The sequence below is a fragment of the Mustelus asterias genome, chromosome 30, assembly GCF_964213995.1.
Source record: "Mustelus asterias chromosome 30, sMusAst1.hap1.1, whole genome shotgun sequence".
Taxonomy (NCBI): Eukaryota; Metazoa; Chordata; class Chondrichthyes; order Carcharhiniformes; family Triakidae; genus Mustelus; species Mustelus asterias.
Window position 1 is genome coordinate 9,825,435 of NC_135830.1, and position 18,901 is coordinate 9,844,335.

An 18,901-nucleotide genomic window follows, 5' to 3' on the forward strand; every position below is an offset into this window, starting at 1 on the left:
GTGGAAGGTTATCGGGAGTAGGCAGGAATGTGAAGTTGAGGTTAAAATTTAACCAGCCACAGGCTGGAGCAGACTCGAGGGACCAAGTGGCCTACTCCTGCTCCTGCTCCTAATTTGCATATAAAAGGCACAGGAGATGCGAGGAAGAATGCTTTTACACAGCAAGTGGTAATGACCTGAAACTTGCTGCCAATGAGTGGGGTGGAGATGGACACAATGAATAATTTTAAATGGACATTGGATAGACAATGGGAGGCTTCATAAACACCCCGTAGAGTCTTCAATCCAGAATATAATGTTCCCTTAAGGAAAATAAAGCTGCAAAGATATGAGGATAGAGCAGGGGAATGGGACTGACTGGATTGCTCTCGACAGCTCGCATGGACCCAATGGGCTGAATGGCCTCATCTGATTACATTTTCCTGTAATCTCACCTTCCAATTTAACCCTGGAAGTTCAGATATCACTCAGGTACATCGTTCTACGCCCTCTCCAAGGCCATTATGTCCTGTTGCCTGGAACTGGGCACAGTTCTCCCGGTGTGGTCTAACCAGGGTTTGTGAATCTCGGGGCCTTTCCAGTCACACTGAAACCTGAAATCTTCTCTCACAGACACAATCAACAAACCTGTTACCTTCCACATTCAGATGCTGCTGATATTCAGGTTCTGATGTATCGAGTGACTCTATCAGATCACGATGTGATGTTTGATTTGAGTTTCCTGTCTGTCAATTCTCCACTTCCAGCTCCCTGTAAATTTACAGAAACCATCACAGTCAGTCCAGGATAGAAATTCACAACATTCTCTCCTCCGAGTTCACAATTGTGATTAAATGTTTCCTGGAAGTTTTACCACGTCTTTTCTATTGTGCCCATCCTCCAACCACTAATCAGTCAACACATCCATCCCCACTGCCTTCCTGGGCCAATTGGAAAGCAAAAAAGACTCCTCACCTTACAGCATAATGATTGACAGTCAGGCAAACAACTTTTATCCATTTTCAATATTTTTATATCCGGTGAAGAGAAATGTTAAATGGAAAATGACAACAAAAGATATATTTTTAAATGTCCTGAATGTTTTAGAGACTGAGGTTTGAATTCCACTACAGCACATGCTGAAATTTAAATTCAATAAAAATCTGGAATTGAAAGTCTAATGATGACCATGAAACCATTGTCGATTGTCGTAAAAAGCCAACTGGTTCACTAATGTCCTTGAGCCAAGGAAATCTGTTACCTTACCTGCTCCGGTCTATATGTGATTTCAGATCTCCAGCAGTGTTGACTCTTAAAATGCCCTCTGAAGTGCACTCAGTTCAAGGGCAAATAAAGATGGGCAATAGATGCTGTCCCAGCCAGTGGCAGCCACATTCCCTGGATGCATTGGGAAACAAATCTCCCATCCTTATCTGGTCTGACCTAAATATGACTCCAAACTACATAGATGTGGTTGACTCTTAAAATGCCCTGTGACATGGTCTAGCAAGCTACTCAGTTGAAGGACAATGAGGGATGGACAATAAATACTGGTCCAGCCAGCGACTCCCACATTCCCTGAATGAATAAAAAAATTCCTGGCGAGTCCAGTCCAATCCGGGAGAGTTGGTAACTGGGTCAGGCTCACAGCACATGCGCCCTGCTGTATATTGTTCCTGTGAAGATGGCGGCCGCTAACCCGGGCCTGGAGCCGCTCAGCTCCGACTCTATTCAGTACCAATTGAAGCGGGACCAGGAACATTATATTCTGGATTGAAGACTCTACGGGGTGTTTATGAAGCCTCCCAGCCCACTCCGCTGCTTCTATCCCTCCCCGGTCACCCAGCGGCTCCATTACTGAACCTCACTCCATTGTTTCTTTCCGGCTCCTCACAGCTCCAGTCGCAGTCCGGATTGCGCATGCTCCGGTTAGAGCCAGGTACCGCGTTTGCGCAAAACGGTGCTGTAATGTGGATAGGGCACATTCTCACCCGCAGAGACTATTGGGTAATCACCCCGCCATTCACACTGGTTTTGTTAAATAGAAAATATGGTTTGCGATCTGAATATGATTGGTACCATTGGGCCACAATAACAAATGTATTAAATCGATTGATATGGAATGAAGGACTGATATAGTAACTAAGGACTGGGATGGCACAGTGGCAAGCACTGCTGTCTCACAGCGCCAGGGACTCAGGTTCAATTCTAACAAATGTATTAAATCGATTGATATGGAATGAAGGACTGATATAGTAACTAAGGACTGGGGTGGCACAGTGGCAAGCACTGCTGTCTCACAGCGCCAGGGAACCAGGTTCAATTCTGGCCTCGGGTCACTGTCTGTGTGGACTTTGCATGTTCTCCCCATGTCTGTGCGGGTTTCCTCCGGGTGCTCTGGTTTCCTCCCACAGTCCAAAGATGTGCAGGTTAGGTTAATTGGCTATGCTAAAATGCCCCTTAGTGTCAGGGGGATTAGCAGGGTGAATAGTTGGGGTTATGGGGATGGTGCACGGGTAGGTGTTGTCGGCGTAGGCTTAATGGGCTGAATGGCCTCCTGTAGGAATTCTCTGAATCTATGAGCATAGGCTCTCTACCATAGTTCGGTCCTGAGTCTGATTGACAACAGAACAAACATCTACAGTTAGAAGTGAATGCATCAGGGTCTCAGCAGGTTTTCCCCATAGACAGAACAGTTAAACTGCCCCTTGTCAATAAGAATGCTGGCATTGGATCGAATGCTTTGAGCTTTTAAAATCAGAGTGTTAGCCACTGAGGAAAACTAAGGAAACCCCTTTGCACATGTGAAGTGTCTGAGTGTTGTCCCTCTAGTCTAACTGTGTTATTCTACCAGTAACTGAGTGAATCCATTTCCACATTCAACTGGGAAATAATCTTTTGATGATGGGATTTTACCCAAAGGTTTACAGCTCAGGCAGTAATCTTACACCTTCTGATGATGTGTTCAGCATTCTTTGTGCTCTCCAGTCAAAGACAAGTAAAATATTGCAGATGCTGGAAATCATAGAAACCCTACATACAGAAAGAGGCCATTCGGCCCATCGAGTCTGCACCGACCACAATCCCACCCAGGCCCAACCACCATATCCCTACATATTGTACCCACTAATCCCTCTAATCTACGCATCCCAGGACACTAAGGGGCAATTTTAGCATGGCCAATCAACCTAACCCGCACATCTTTGGACTGTGGGAGGAAACCGGAGCATCTGGAGGAAACCCACACAGACATGAGGAGAATGTATAAACTCCACACAGACAGTGACCCAAGCCGGGAATTGAACCCAGGTCCCTGGAGCTGTGAAGCAGCGGTGCTAACCACTGTGCTACCGTGCCGCCCAAAATGTAAATCAAAATGTAAAATTCTGGAAATACTCAGCAGATCTAGTAGCATCTGTAGAGCAAGAAACAGAGTTTGCATTTTAGGCCCATGACCATTCAACACCCAGGCCTGAAAATTAGCACACTTTCTCCTACCATAGATAGGCTATTATTTCCAGCATTTTCTGTTTTTATTTCTCATCTGTCTGAGAGTGGACACATCTTGCACTTGTCTACTGTGTCCAACCTTTTCATAATCTTAAAAGATCATATCATCCTCACTCCCTTTTCCAGAGAAAATATTTACAGACTGTCCAGTCTTTCTTGCTGGGTATAACTGCCTGTTCAGGCATCTTTCTAGTCTATTTTCCTGCATCTTCTCCAGTCCTTCTAGACCCATCTTATAATATGGAGACTGGAGACATCAGCTAATCTGAGCAGCAAACTCACTATTGTCCCCAAATCCCTGCATGTTGAAGTATTTTAGCCATTTTCCAATCAGCTGAATATGAGATGGGATGGAATAAACAGATTCAACAAGTCAGTCTGTAACACTGTGGAGCACTGTGAAGTTTCAGTGTTAAAAATCAGAAAATGCTGGAGTTAGTCATCCATATTTTTCCGAGTATCAGTTGATTGTGTCCCAGATATTGGTTTCATTTTCCCCACCGCTGATGTTAAGCTGATTGTTCTGTAATTGTTGTGTTTTTGAACAGGGATATAATATTTACAATCTCTCAGTCCTTTATCACCACTACTCTATAAAGATTGGAAGGTTGTGGCCAGAGCCTCCACAAGCTCCATGTGAAGGACAGTGTGTGTCAGAGTGCAGCAGTCCCTCAATGTCAGACTGCAGTGTCAGCCTAGATAATGTGCTCAGCTTGATGAGTATTTCCTGTTGTTATTGATGTGGATCATTCAGAAACAATGGACTCTGATGATGTCATCCAGTCCTGCTGCAATGATGTCATAGAGACTATTACATCACAGCGGAGACTGAGTGGTGAAAACAGTTTTGTTCCAGACGGCAGCAAGTTCATTACTGATAGATCTGGAAATGAGAATACTGGGAATGAAAGCACCCCAAGGTATTTCAGAGGAGTTTCATAAAGAAAAAAATGACAATGGTTAGCACTGTTGCCTCATAGCGCGAGGGACCCAGGTTTAATTCAGGCCTTGGGTGACTATCTGTCTGGAGTTTGAACACTCTCCCCATGTCTGTGTGGGTTTCCTCTGAGTGCTTGGATTTCCTCTCACAGTCCAAAGATGTGCAGGTAAGGTTGATTGGCTATGCTAAATTGCCCCTTAGTGTCCCAAGTTGTGCAGGTTAGATGGATTAGAAATGGTAAATGTGTTACAGGAATAGGGTGAGGGCCTGGGTATGATTTCCTTTCAGAATATCGGTACAGACTCGATCAGCCAAATGGCCTCTTCTGCATTGTAGGGAATCTATGAGTGACAGAGCATAATATTAGAATGGATGGACAAAAGCCTGATTGGAGAGGCAGATCCTGAATTACGAGAGATGGACAGTTTAGGGAGGGAATTTCAGAGTTTCACACTCAGACCCTGCTACCAATGGTGGTGTAATTAAAACCATGGATGCGCAAGAGGCCTGAATGAGAAGAGTGCAGATATCTGGTGGCCAAGCTAAATTGCCCCTTAGTGTCCCAAGTGTGTAGGTTAGGGGGATTAGCAGGGTAAATACTTGGGGTTATGGGAAACAGGTCTGTGTGTGGTTGCCCTGAGTGTCAGGGGGATTATGTGAGGTTACAAGGATAGGACCTGGGTGGGATTGTTATCAGCGCAGACTTGATGGACCAAATAGGCTTCTTCTGCATTTCAGGGATTCTATTCTATGATCTCAGGGAATTGTGAAAATGGAGATTACTGAGATAGGGAGGGATAAGGTCATGGAGGAATTTGAAAATAAGGATGTGAATTTTAAAATCGAGGCGTGACTTGACTTAAAGCCGGTGTAGGTCAGTAAGCAAGGCAGGGGTGGGGGGAGATGGGTGAATGGGATTTGGTGTGAGAAAGCCGGCAGGCAGCAGAGTTTTGGATGATCTCACGTTTCCATGTGGGAGTGGGGTGAATGTGAGAGGCTGCTCAGAAATGTACTGGAATCATCAAGTCTAAAGGTAACTTGGGCATGGGTGAGGGTTTCAGCAGCAGATGAGCTGGGGTAGGGTGGAGATTGTGGACATTATGGAGATTGAAATATTTGGTATTAGTGATGGTGTGGATATGTGGTCAGAAAATCATCCTGTTGTTAAATCTGACACCAAGGTCTGAATTTTCCATCTGTCGGGCACATTCACACGGGAGTGCCTGGAAGTGGGTGCAATCGGCCCCGGAATGTGATTTCAGACTGGCCAATTAATGAGCAGTCAGTGTGAAATGCATGCTGGGAAAGGCTCAGTGCTACCGGGAAGGGAGGGAAGGGGACGGGAAGGGAGGGAAGGGGACGGGGAGGGAGGGAAGGGGACGGGGAGGGAGGGAAGGGGACGGGGAGGGAGGGAAGGGGACGGGCACTGAGGAAAGCGAGGGTGTTGTTGGCATTTCCAATACGCTCCCTCAGGAGGACAGCTGCTGCGGAGCCTGTCTCTCAGCTACTGACCTGTAAAAAATAAACTGCGATGGAGCTACTCACACTTGTTGGGGGTGAGGATGGCAGAGATGGGGAGAAGGAGAACCCTTCAAAAGGAATTAACTTCTGTTAGTGATGTTAAAAATACACAACACACTGTGTTTAACACAAAGCTGATTTATTTGACTCTTATCCAGAATATTTAGACCTATAACCGGCCTGGTGTTTATTAGCATCAGCAGGACCAGACTCCAGTGAATAATCTTCAGACCTGCAGGTGATTAACAGCAAAACCCAATCACTATAGTTACTTGTGGCCTTGCTGGTGTCTCAGCAGATGGGATGACTGAGTGAATCCCTTCCCACACACAGAGCAGGTGAACGGTTTCTCCCCGGTGTGAATGCGCCGGTGTTTCAGCAGATTGGATGAGTGATTGAATCCCTTCCCACACTCAGAGCAGGTGAGCGGCCTCTCCCCAGTGTGAATACTCTGGTGTACAGTGAGCTGAGATGATTTCCTGAACCCAGTCCCACAACGAGAGCATCTGAACGGTCTCTCGTCAGTGTGAATACGTTGATGGGTCACCAGTTCCCCAGAACTTTTAAAGCACTTCCCACAATCCAGGCATTTAAATGGTCTCTCGTCAGAGTGAACCCGTTGATGGGATGTCAGCTCCACAGAACTTTTAAAGCACTTCTCACAGTTCAGGCATTTAAAAGGTCTCTCATCAGTGTGAACTCGCTAATGTTTCAGTAGGTGAGATGACTGAGTGAATCCCTTCCCACACACAGAGCAGGTAAATGGTTTCTCCCCAGTGTGGATTCGCTGGTGTTTCAGCAGATCAGATAACTGAATGAATCCATTCCCACAATCGGAGCAGGTAAATGATCTCTCTCCAGTGTGAATTCGCTGATGTGTCATCAGGTGGGATGACTGAGTGAATCCCTTCCAACACACAGAGCAGGTGAATGGCCTTTCCCCAGTGTGACCACGTTGGTGTCCTAACAGATTGGATAACTGAGTGAATCCCTTCCCACACACAGAACATGTGAATGGTCTCTCCCCATTGTGATCTCGCTGGTGTTTTAGCAGACTGGATGACTGAGTGAATCCCTTCCCACACTGAGGGCAGGTGAATGGTCTCTCCCCAGTGTGACTGCGTCGATGAGTTTCCAGATCAGATGGATAACTAAACGCTTTCCCACAATCCCCACATTTCCACAGCTTCTCCCCAGTGTGACTGTGCTTGTGTCTCGACAGGCCAGATGATCGACTGAAACCTTGTCCACACACACAACACGTGTATGGTTTCTCCTCACTGTGAGCAGTGCTTTTTCCTTCCATGTTTAATATTCAATGATATTCAAGTTACGATAAATGATACGCCTCTGTCAGCTCCTGGTGTGATGTTTGGTTTCAGTTTCCTGACTGTAAATCCTCCTCTTCTAAAACCCTGTGAAATTGATTTAAAACAAAAAAAACAGGAGAGAGAGAGAACCCACAAAAACACAAAGGCAGCTTGTGAAATTGAGCTGAATGAATCTGGTCATTTGTCTGATACTAATGAACAGTGCTGGATTATCATAAAAACCCAACTGATTCACTAATGTCCATCAGGGAAAGGAACCTACCACCCAGTCTGGGTCTGTACAGACTCAGGCCTCTACTTAAGGAGAGTCCAAGACAGTGGGAGAGAACGGGGAGTAATGCAAGAAGTGAGGTTGTGGGGGGATGGGGGAGGTGCTGGTGCTGGCAGGAGGAGAGGGATTTTACACATCTATAACTCAGCTGGAGCTTTGACAGAATCTCCCAAACCCTCAACTTCCACCACCTGGAAGGACCAGGATCACAAGTGTGAATGAACACCTCGAAATTCACCTTCAAGTCTCACACACTTGGGGATTTTCACAGTAACTCCATCGCAGTGTTAATATAAGCCTACTCGTGACATGATAAACTTTAAAAAAAACTTTAAACACACTGTCCTGACTTGTCTGCCATCCAGTCCTGGATGAACCGACATTTTATATATTGGGAAGACTGAAGCCACTGGTTTCAGTCTTTGCTACAAACTTCACTCCCCAGCCACCGACTCCATCTCTCTCCCTGATAATTGTCCGAGGCTGAACATGATTGTTCACAACCATGGTGACATGTTCCACCTCAAGAATTAGGAGTCGGCCATTCGGTCCATCAGGTCTTTCACTTCTGTCAATGTTTCAAGTCTGGATGACCGTTCTCCAAACAGTCATTCAGACTCGAAACGTTGGCTCTATTCTCTCTCCAAAGATGCTGTCAGACATGCTGAGATTTTCCAGCACTTTGTTTTTGTTAAACATTCACTTGATTGCAGTTTGCTGTGGGTAAATCCTCCCCTTCTAACCCATGTAAAATAAGTTTCCAAAACCCATCACTCTCAGTCCAGGATAGAAATTCACAACATTGTGTCTGCCTGCTTTCCGGCTCAGGATTACTTCAGCTGGGACACATTTCCATTGGAAGCAGATGAGAAAATGTTCACCAGGCTGACTCCTGTGATGAGGGGGTTTGGCTTCTGAGGAAAGGTGGAACAGGTTGGGTCTTTACCCCTTGGAATTCAGAAGAATGAGAGGTGATCTTGGTGAAGCATATTAGATCCTGGGGGAGCTTGACCGGGTAGATTCTGAGAGGATGTTTCCCCTCATGGGGTAATATCGAATTATGGAACAGTTAAAAATAAGAGGTTAAATCATAGAAGCCCTACAGTACAGAAAGAGGCCATTTGGCCCATCGAGTCTGCACCAACCACAATCCCACCCAGGCCCCATCCCCATATCCCTACATATTTTACCCACTAATCCCTCTAATCTACGCATCCCAGGACACTAAGGGGCAATTTTAGCATGGCCAATCAACCTAACCCGCACATCTTTGGACCGTGGGAGGAAACCGGAGCACCCGGAGGAAACCCACGCAGACACGAGGAGAATGTGCATACTCCACACAGACAGTGACCCAAGCCGGGAATCGAACCCAGGTCCCTGGAGCTGTGAAGCAGCAGTGCTAACCACTGTGCTATCGTGCCGCCCTCTCTGAGTTTACACCATGAGGAGAAATGTATTCTCTATGAAGATCATCAGTCTTTGGAAATCCCTTCTCCAGTAAGGAGGAGGCTTGGTCATTGAATACATTTAAGGCTGTGTTAAGTTCATAAGATATAGGAGCAGAATTAGGCCATTTGGCCCATTGAGTCTGCTCCGCCATTCGAGCATGGCTGATATGCTCCTCATTCCCATTTTCCTGCCTTCTCCCCATAACCAATTAAAAATCTGTCTAACTCCTCCTTAAATGTAGTCACTGTCCCAGCATCCACCGCACTTTGGGGTAGCGAATTCCAGATTCACAACCCTTTGGGAGAAGTAGTTTCTCCTCAACTCTGTTTTAAATTTGCTACCCCTTATCCGAAGACTATGACCTCTCGTCCTAGAATGCCCCACAAGAGGAAGCATCCGCTCCATGTCTACTTTATCCATACCTTTTATCATCTTGTGTACCTCAATTTGATCTCCCCTCATTCTTCTAAATTCCAGAGAGTATAGACCTATCTCTCTTCATACGACAAACCCTTCATCTCTGGAATCAATCTAGTGAACCTCCTCTGAACAGCCTCCAAAGCCACTACATCTTTCCTCAAATAAAGGGACCAAAACTGTGCACAATACTCCAGGTGTGGCCTCCCCAATGCCTTGTTTAGTTCCTTACATTTATATTCTATTCCTTTAGCTATAAATGCCAACATTCCATTCACTTTCTTTACAATCTGCTGTACCTGCATGCTGGTTTCCTGTGACTGGTGAACGAGGACACCCAGATCCTTCTGCACTGGAGCACCCCAAAGTCTCTCCCCATTTAGATAATAAATCGCCTTCCCAACACTCCAGCCCAGGCAACATGCTGGTGACTCTCCTCTGCACTCTTTCTCGTGCAATCACATCCTTCCTATAGTGTTCCTCAGTGTTACGTCCTGTCTGATTCTGTCAGTTGATGTTTCTGAGATTCACCTTGGGACACTCTCCTACATTAAAGGTCTGATATAAATCAAAGTTATTTTTAAATCACATTGTAACAGACTGGGGAAGTCAGGATTAAAACAATATCTGGGTAAATGAAGTTTGGTCACAGATCAGCCGTGACCCCAGTCAATAAGAGAACAGGCTCAAGGGGGAGAAATGATTTCCTCCTGTTCCCAATAAACTTGGGCTCAAACACCAGCTGATGAATGGAAAGTGATGGAAGAACTGGGGGGGAAGACACTTCACCAGAAACCAGCACTGGAGCAGAGTTAGAGAGTGGGAGAGGCCGGGGCGGGGACAACACAGGAAATGGAGTAGCTCATTCAGCCTTTTGAGTCTGCTCTGTCATTCAGTTAGACTCTGGCTGATCAATTAGTCTTTCTGAACTTGAAGAACAAATACCTGAACAGTTAACTCCAGCTGGTTATCGGGTTATTAACTGCAGCAGAAACACACCACAGCTGAATGAAACACCAGCTGATGAATGGAAAGCCTGTTCCTGTGCTGTACTTTTCTTTGTTCTTAACTGGGGAGAAGACACTTCACCAGGAACCAGCGATGGAGCAGAGTTAAAGAGTAGGAGAGTCCTGTGGAGAGACTACTCAGGAAATGGAATAGGTTGTTCAGCCCTTCAAGTCTGCTCTGTTATTCAATTAGACCCTGGTTGATCCATTCGTCTATCTGAACTTGAACAAATATCTGAATTGTTAACTCAAGCTGGTTACAGCAGTTATTAACAGCAGCAGAAACACACCATAGCTATCAGAATGCACATGGGTCAGTGCAGGATGTGATTACCTGTTCAATAACTGGGGAATCTGCCTCCAGAAGACTTGTGAACTCGCTGGTGTCTCATTAGGTTTTGTGACTGAGTGAATCTGTTCCCACATATGGAGCAGGTGAACGGCCTCTCCCCGGTGTGAACTCGCTGGTGTATCAGGAGATCAGATGAGTTAGTGAATCCCTTCCCACACACGGAGCAGGTGAAAGGCCTTTCCCCAGTGTGAGCACGCTGGTGTTTCAGCAGGTGAGATGAACTGCTGAATCCCTTCATACACACAGAGCAGGTGAATGGCCGCTCCCCAGTGTGAAGTCGCTGATGAGTGCGAAGGTTGAACATTCGACTAAAACTCTTCCCACACTCGGTGCAGATGAACAGACTCTTCCCAGTGTGGCTGCGCTGATGTGCTTCCAGCTGGGATGGAGAACTGAATTCCTTCCCACAGTCCCCACATTCCCATGGGTTCTCTATGGTGTAGATGTCCTCGTGTCTCTCCAGGTTGGATGATTTAATGTGTGTATATTTCAAATATCCTGTAAAAGGAGTTTAGAAACATCATCACTGTCAGTACGGGATCGAAATTCAGAACAGACATTTCTACTTTCTGTGGAACATCGTTTCTCACTTGTTCCTGTAAAGCAGTAAATCCTCATCCTGAACACTTTCCCTCCTCCCTGTCCTGCAACCAACTCCCACACTGACCAACCCATCTCATATTTCACTGGATTGTCCCGTGTTTGAGTCCACTGTGCCAGGCTGCATGGCGTATGGGCGCTGTTTCACCCATAAGATGGATGTGTGCAGCACCCTCTTCCAACTGTTCTGGCTGCCAACCAGCCCGTGTCCACCCACACAGTTCCAGCAGCACCGCGCACAATACTGCTCACCTGCTCCGACAGACTCATGAAGGATGTCCTTTCATTTTCTCTGAGAGAGTTGGTCAGCCTGGCAAACCCAGTGCGAAATATCTTCACAAATCTTTTCTCCCACTCTCTATTCTGGCTGGGTTCAGTTCTTTTGTACAGAGTGAAAATAAAAATCAATTAATTATTTTCTCTCCCGGTCACTGCAGGGAGCTGCAGCTTTTTACTGGGGGTGTTGGGGCCTCCAGCGGGTGTTTGTGAATCCTCCCCGTCCACCTCCCAGGGTTTCCTTCCTTCCCAGAGATCAGAGTCCTCATTGATTTGAGGACAAAGTGTAACCTCTTATTTATTGTCCCCCTCCCCCATCCTCTGATGTGAACCATCCTCCAGTGGCTGAGCCAGGATGGGGCCGTTAACCTGGGCCTGTTCCCGGGAGGGAGGGAGGGAGAAGCCCCGCAGCTGCAAACCAGGGAGCTGACAATGATTCTGAAGGGTTTGCGGATCCACAAAGTGTTTCCAAATCCTCCCAGCCACCGCCTAACGCTGACTCCGCTTCTCCGGGACAAAGGACTCTCGCTCCCGAGGCGAACAAAGGAATTGCGCATGCTCCACATTCAGATCGAGTGTCCGGCCTCATCAGCCGGACCGGGCTGCGCATGTGCCAGGTCACAATGTACTCGGGAGGGTGATTGACAACAGCTCCGGCCCAATAGCAGGAGGGGGCGGGCCTGGAGGACCGTGGGGGAGCAGCTGGTCCTCCAACCAATCAGCGTGAAAGAGGGGCTCCGACTGAAGCATGCGCATTACGGGTAATGGCGACGGCGAATGCTTATTACCTCGGATCCGCAATTTGTCAGCGGAAAATCGGTGGGTACGATTGAACCGGCGAGTGGACGGGAAGGCTTCGTAAACAGGTTGTGCGGATCTGTGAACTCCCCCCAAAATTCTCCGGTTACCCCATTTGCATCGAGCGGGTCAAAGATCCCTGAGATCGGCCCACGCGTTAACGACCTCCATCTTTATTGGGGGCAATGTGCGGCAGTGCGCATGGGTGATCGCCATCTTTGTATGGGGCAATATTGTCAATGAGTGGGAGGAGCTTGTTCCCCATTGTTCAGAATGGAGACAACTTGTCCATCAAACTGCATCAACCCTCTGACTCCCAATGTCTTATTGATGAGGCAGAGCGGTGGCAGAGAAGGAAAGAAATCACAAGATGCTTTATAAATATTTTAAGCGCAAGAAGGTAATCAGGGAAAGAGTAGGTTGGTAGGTTAGGAATCAATTGCCCATTCAGCAACCTGGGTATGGAGCCGGAAGATGTATTTGAAGCATTAAAGGAGTATTTTGCATCTGTGTTCACTGTGTGGAAGGACAATGTAGGTACAGAAAGCAGGGACGGGTGTGTGATATGATTGAACAGATTGTCATTGGTGGTGTGGTAAATAGCGAGGAGGACAACCTTGGATTGCAGGGTGATAGAGACAGGCTGGTCAGACGGGCAGAACAGTGGCAAATGGAATTTAACCCTGAAAAGTATGAAGTGATGAATTTTGAGAGGACAAGGCCAGGGAATATAAAGGACCAGAGGGACATTGGGGAGCATTCCCAATTATCCCTGAAGCCAGCAGGACAGGTAGATAAGGTGGTTATGTTGGAGCTGTATAAACACTTGTTACTCATAACTCGAGTCCTGTGTGCAGTTCTGTTTGGAACACTATAGGAAGGATGTGATTGCACCAGAGAGGCTGAGGAGGAGATTCACCAGGATGATGCCTGGGCTGGACCATTTCAACTGTGAAGAGTGGCTTGTTAGGCTGAGGTTGTTTTACTTCGAGCAGAGAAGGCTGAGGGGTGACCTGACTGAGGTATACAAGATTATGAGGAACATAGATCAGGTAAATTGAAAGGAACTTTTCCCCTTAGTAGAGGGGTCAATAACCAGTGAGATAGATTTAAGTTAAGGGGCAGGAGGTTTAGAGTGGAATGGAGGAAAAACCTTTCACTCAGAGGGTGGTAGGAATCTGGAACTCACTGCCTGAAAGGGTGGTAGAGGCAGGAATCCTCACATTATATAAGAAGCATTTAGATGAGCAGTGAAACACCATAGCACTCAAGGTTATGAACCAATTACTGGAAATGGGATTAGAATAGATAGGTGCTTACTGGCCGGCACAGACATGATGGGCCAAAGGGCCAATTTCTGCACTGTAAAATTCTATGACTCTAAATGGAGGGAATTTCTGTTCATCCAGTACAGGATGCCAGATAAGTCAGGGTGATGTGTGACTTGAAGGGAATTTTGGAGGGATGATGTTCACATACACCTATTACCCTGGTCCTCCTCGGTGGTGGAGGTTGGTGGTTGATTGATTTGTAAGTAGATAAAATTCCCTCCCATCACCCCATGCTGCTCCACTTCTCACTCTCTCCCTCCCCTCCCATAGAGAAGAGCCTGGTGTCAGTCCAGAAAAGGTGGTAGGTTCCCCTACCAGTGAACCAGTTGAATTTTTCACAACAATGTCAGTTTTCATGGTCACATTTTACTAGCGCCTGCCCCACAAATTAGCCAATCTGTTCAGCTCAATTTCTGCTTTTGTGGCTTGTCTCTCCTTTCCTTTTCTCCGTTTTGAAATAATTTATAAGAATAATAAGACTGCATTCCAATCATTATTCTGTAAATTGAGTTTGTGTCTCTGTGTGCCCTGTTTGTGAGCATTTCTCCACTCCACCTGACGAAGGGACAGCCTGTTCCGAAAACTAGTGGCATTTGCTACCAAATAAACCTGTTGGACTTTAACCTGGTGTTTGTTAAACTTCTTACTTATTGAAATAATTTCACAGGGCAATTGGAAGGAAGGATTTGCAGTTGGAAAACTCAAACTAAACTTACATCAGTAGTAGGGAAATTATCGGAGAGGATTCTTCGGGACAGGCTTTATTCCCACTTGGAAATAAGTGGACGTATTAGTGAGAGGCAACATGGTTTTGTGAAGGGGAGGTCGTGTCTCACAAACGTGATCGAGTTTTTCGAGGAAGTGACGAAGATGATTGATGAGGATAGGGCAGTGGATGTTGTCTACATGGACTTCAGTAAGGCCTTTAACAAGGTCCCTCGTGGCAGACTGGTGCAGAAGGTAAAGTTGCATGGGATCAGAGGTGAGCTGGCAAGGTGGATACAAAACTGGCTCGGTCAAAGAAGACAAAGGGTAGCAATGGAAGGGTGCATTTCTGGATGGAGGGCTGTGACAAGTGGTGTTCCTCAGGGATCAGTGCTGGGACCTTTGCTGTTTGTAATGTATATAAATGACTTGGAGGAAAATGTAACTGGATTGATTGGTAAGTTTGCGGACAACACAAAGGTTGGTGGATTTGCGGATAGCGATGAGGACCATCAGAGGATACAGCAGGACATAGATCATTTGGAGGCTTAGGCAGAGAGAAGGCAGATGGAGTTTAATCCGGACAAGTGTGAGGTAATGCATTTTGGAAGGTCTAATACAGGTAGGAAATATACAGTAAATGGCAGAACCCTTTAGAGTATTGATAGGCAAAGGGATGTGGGTGTACAGGTACACAGGTCACTGAAAGTGGCAATGCAGGTGGAGAAGGTAGTCAAGAAGGCATATGGCATGTTTGCCTTCATCGGCCAGGGTATTGAGTTTAAAAATTGGCAAGTCAGGTTGCAGCTTTATGGAACCTTAGTTAGGCCGCACTTGGAATATAGTGTTCAATTCTGGTCTCCACACTACCAGAAGGATGTGGAGGCTTTGGAGAGGGTGCAGAAAAAAATTACCATGATGTTGCCTGGTATGGAGGGCATTAGTTATAAGGAGAGGTTGAAGAAACTTGGTTTGTTCTCACTGGAGCGATGGAGGTTGAGGGGAGACCTGATAGAAGTCTACAAGATTATGAGAGGCATGGACAGAGTGAATAGTCAGAAGCTTTTTCCCAGGGTGGAAGAGTCAATTACTAGGGGGCATAGGTTTAAGGTGTGAGGGGCAAGGTTTAAAGGAGATGTACGAGGCAGACTTTGTACACAGAGAGTGGTGGGTGCCTGGAACTCGCTGCCGGGGGAGGGAGTGGAAGCGGATACGGCAGTGACTTTTAAGGGGCGTCTTGACAAGTACATGAATAGGATGGGAATAGAGGGATATGGTCCCCGGAAGGGTAGGGGGTTTTAGTTAAGTCGGGCAGCATGGTTGGTGCAGGCTTGGAGGGCCGAAGGGCCTGTTCCTGTGATGTAATTTTCTTTGTTCTTAGTAAACATCACATCAGAATCTGATGGAGTCGCCCAATTTATCAAAACCTGAAATCATTGTGTTGTAAACATGGAAGGAGAAAGTACCATTCACTGTGAGGAGAAACCGTACGTATGTTGTGTGTGTGTGTGTGGACGAGGCTTCATCTGACTGTAGAACCTGGAGAGACACAAAGACACCCACACCATGAAGAAGCTGTGGAAATGGGAAGGGATTCAGTTACTGAGTTATGCTGGAAACTCATCAGTGCATTCACACTGGGTAGAGGCCATTTACCTGCACCGAGTCTGGGACGGGATTCACTAATTCATCACATCTATTGAGACACCAACTAGTTCACACTGCGGAGAGACCTTTCAAATGCATGGACTGTGTGAAGTGCTGCAAAAGTTCTGGGGAACTGATACGTCATCAGCATGTTTCACACTGACATGAGACCGTTCAGGAGCTCTCATTGTGGGACTGGGTTCACACAATCATCCGACCTCACTGTCCACCAGCGGATTCACACTGGGGAGAGGCCGTTCACCTGAAAAGAGTGTGGGAAGGGATTTGCTCAGATGTCCACTCTGCTGACACACTGGGAAGAGACCATTCACCTGCCCTGAGTGTGGGAAGAGATTCATTAATTCATCCAACCTACTGAGACACCAACACGTTTACACTGGGGTGAGGCCATTTATTTGCACTGAGTTGGGAAGGGATTCACTAATTCATCCCATCTGCTGATGCACCAGCAAGTTCACACTGACGAGACTGAACTGCAAGAAGTGCCACAAAAGTTCTGGGGAACTGCTGTCCCATCAACAAATCCACACTGACTAGAGATTATTCAAGTGTTGTCATTTTGGTCTGAGTTTAGGGAATCTCATCTCATTGTACACCAGTGATTGAAACTGAGTAGAGAATGTTCACTCCCTCTGAATGTGGGAAGGGAGTCATTCCCGGCTCGGGTTACTGTCTGTGTGGAGTTTGCACATTCTCCTCGTGTCTGCGTGGGTTTCCTCCGGGTGCTCCGGTTTCCTCCCACAGTCCAAAGATGTGCGGGTTAGGTTGATTGGCCAGGTTAAAAATTGTCCCTGAGATGCGTAGTTAGAGGGATTAGCGGGTAAGTGTGTGGGGGTAGGGCCTGGGTGGGATTGTGGTCGGTGCAGACTCGATGGGTCGAATGGCCTTCTTCTGCACTGTAGGATTTCTATGATCTATGATTCATTCGTCCCACCTGCTGAGACACAGTGATTTCAGAAATAACTTTACTAATTATATTTTACTTTTAATCACAGCCAGTACTGAATCATATTCTTTGGGGTCTGTTTCTACTGCTGATGATAAATTCCAGGCCAGTTGTATGTTTTTAATCTTCTGGTTAAAAGTTAAATAAATCAGTTTTATGTCAAGCTGAGAGTCAATCTTTTTGATATCTCCAATATGTTGGGAGTTTTTTAGGTGCTCTGCCCATTCCCTCTTTCCTCCATCCTCACTTCCAATAACCAGTGTAAGCAGCTCATAGAGCTTCTTGAAGATTGAGAACACCCAACAAATTAACTCCACTACTTCCAACAGCCCACCAGAAAAAAACTGCTTCTAAAGTTCCTCATTGCCTGAGCTCGGAACCTGCATCTTTCTCTGGGTTCTCTCACCATTTAATTGGGACCATCAATGGTGGTGTTTTTACCCATCATTCTCCTTGTTGAGACCCCTATCCATAGCACAGGAGAGCAGTGGGCAGGCCTGGTTCTGCCCTGTCTTTGGAGCATCCACAGTGTCAGCCATGACTATGAACAGACACTTCTCTCTCGGATCCACGATGGGTAAAGGGGGGATGGCAGGAGCAATGGATCTGGTGGGTGGACGGAGATTCTCCGGAAACATATTGTGTAAACCTCAAACCCCAAATGAGACACGAGGGGAATTATCCCAGTGGCAAAGCTGGAGCAGGAGGAGAGAATGTTGTGAATTTCTATCCTGGATGGATTTTGGAAACTCCTTTTACAGGGGGTTAGAAGGGGATGATTTACACACGGCAATCTCAAACTAAAGAAAGGTTCATTTCTACAGGGTGGCAGAGTGGTTAGCACTGCTGCCTCACTGTCTGTGTGGAGTTTGCACATTCCACCTGTGACTTCAGGGGTTTTCTCCAGGTGCTCTGCTTTCGTCCCACAGTCAAAAGATGTGCAGGTTAGAGGATTAGCGGGGTAAACGTGTGCAGTTGCTGGCGGTGGGCCTGGGTAAGATGTTCTTTTGCAGAGTCAGTGCAGACTCGATGGGCTGAATGGCCTCCTTCTACACTGTAGGGATTCTATGATTCTTCTGATACAGGTCTTCAAATGGGATGGACAGGTAGATATGGACAGAATGTTTCCACTGTGACATGAATACACAGTAAATAGTAGTAAATCCAACCACTAAAACCCAGACACCAAATCCAGAGACCACTAACACCCAGACACCAAATACAGGGACCACTTACACCCAGACACCAAATCCAGGGACCACTTACACCCAGACACCAAATCCAGAGACCACTTACACCCAGACACCAAATCCATGGAGCACTTACATCCAGACACCAAATCCAGGGACCACTTACACCCAGACACCAAATCCATGGAGCACTTACATCCAGACACCAAATCCAGGGACCACTTACATCCAGACACCAAATCCGCTGAGATCCAGTGATTTCAGAAATAACTACATTGATTGTATTTTACTTTTAATCACAGCCAGCACTAAATCGCATTCTTTGGGGTCTGTTTCTACTGCTGATGATAAACTCCAGGCCAGTTGTATGTTTTTAATCTTCTGGTTAAAAGTTAAATAAATCAGCTTTATGTTAAGCTGAGTGTCAATCTTTTTGATATCGCCAATATGTTAGGAGTTTTTGAGATGCTCTGCCCATTCCCTCTTTCCTCCATCCTCACTTCCAATAACAAATGTAAGCAGCTCATAGAGCTTCTTTAAGATTGAGAACATCCAATGAATTACCTCTACTACTTCCAACAGCCCACCAGAAAAATACTGCTTCTAA

The 18,901-nt window shown here is 46.4% G+C and overlaps 2 protein-coding genes and 1 pseudogene across 2 annotated transcripts in view; all 3 read right to left on the reverse strand.

The window, feature by feature from the left end:
* Positions 1-18,901, reverse strand: part of LOC144481017 (uncharacterized) — a 192,388-nt gene that overhangs the window by 103,568 nt on the left and 69,919 nt on the right. The window lies entirely within an intron of this gene.
* Positions 1-18,901, reverse strand: part of LOC144480743 (uncharacterized) — a 97,932-nt gene that overhangs the window by 17,392 nt on the left and 61,639 nt on the right. The window lies entirely within an intron of this gene.
* Positions 6,109-11,084, reverse strand: LOC144480663 (uncharacterized; annotated as a pseudogene).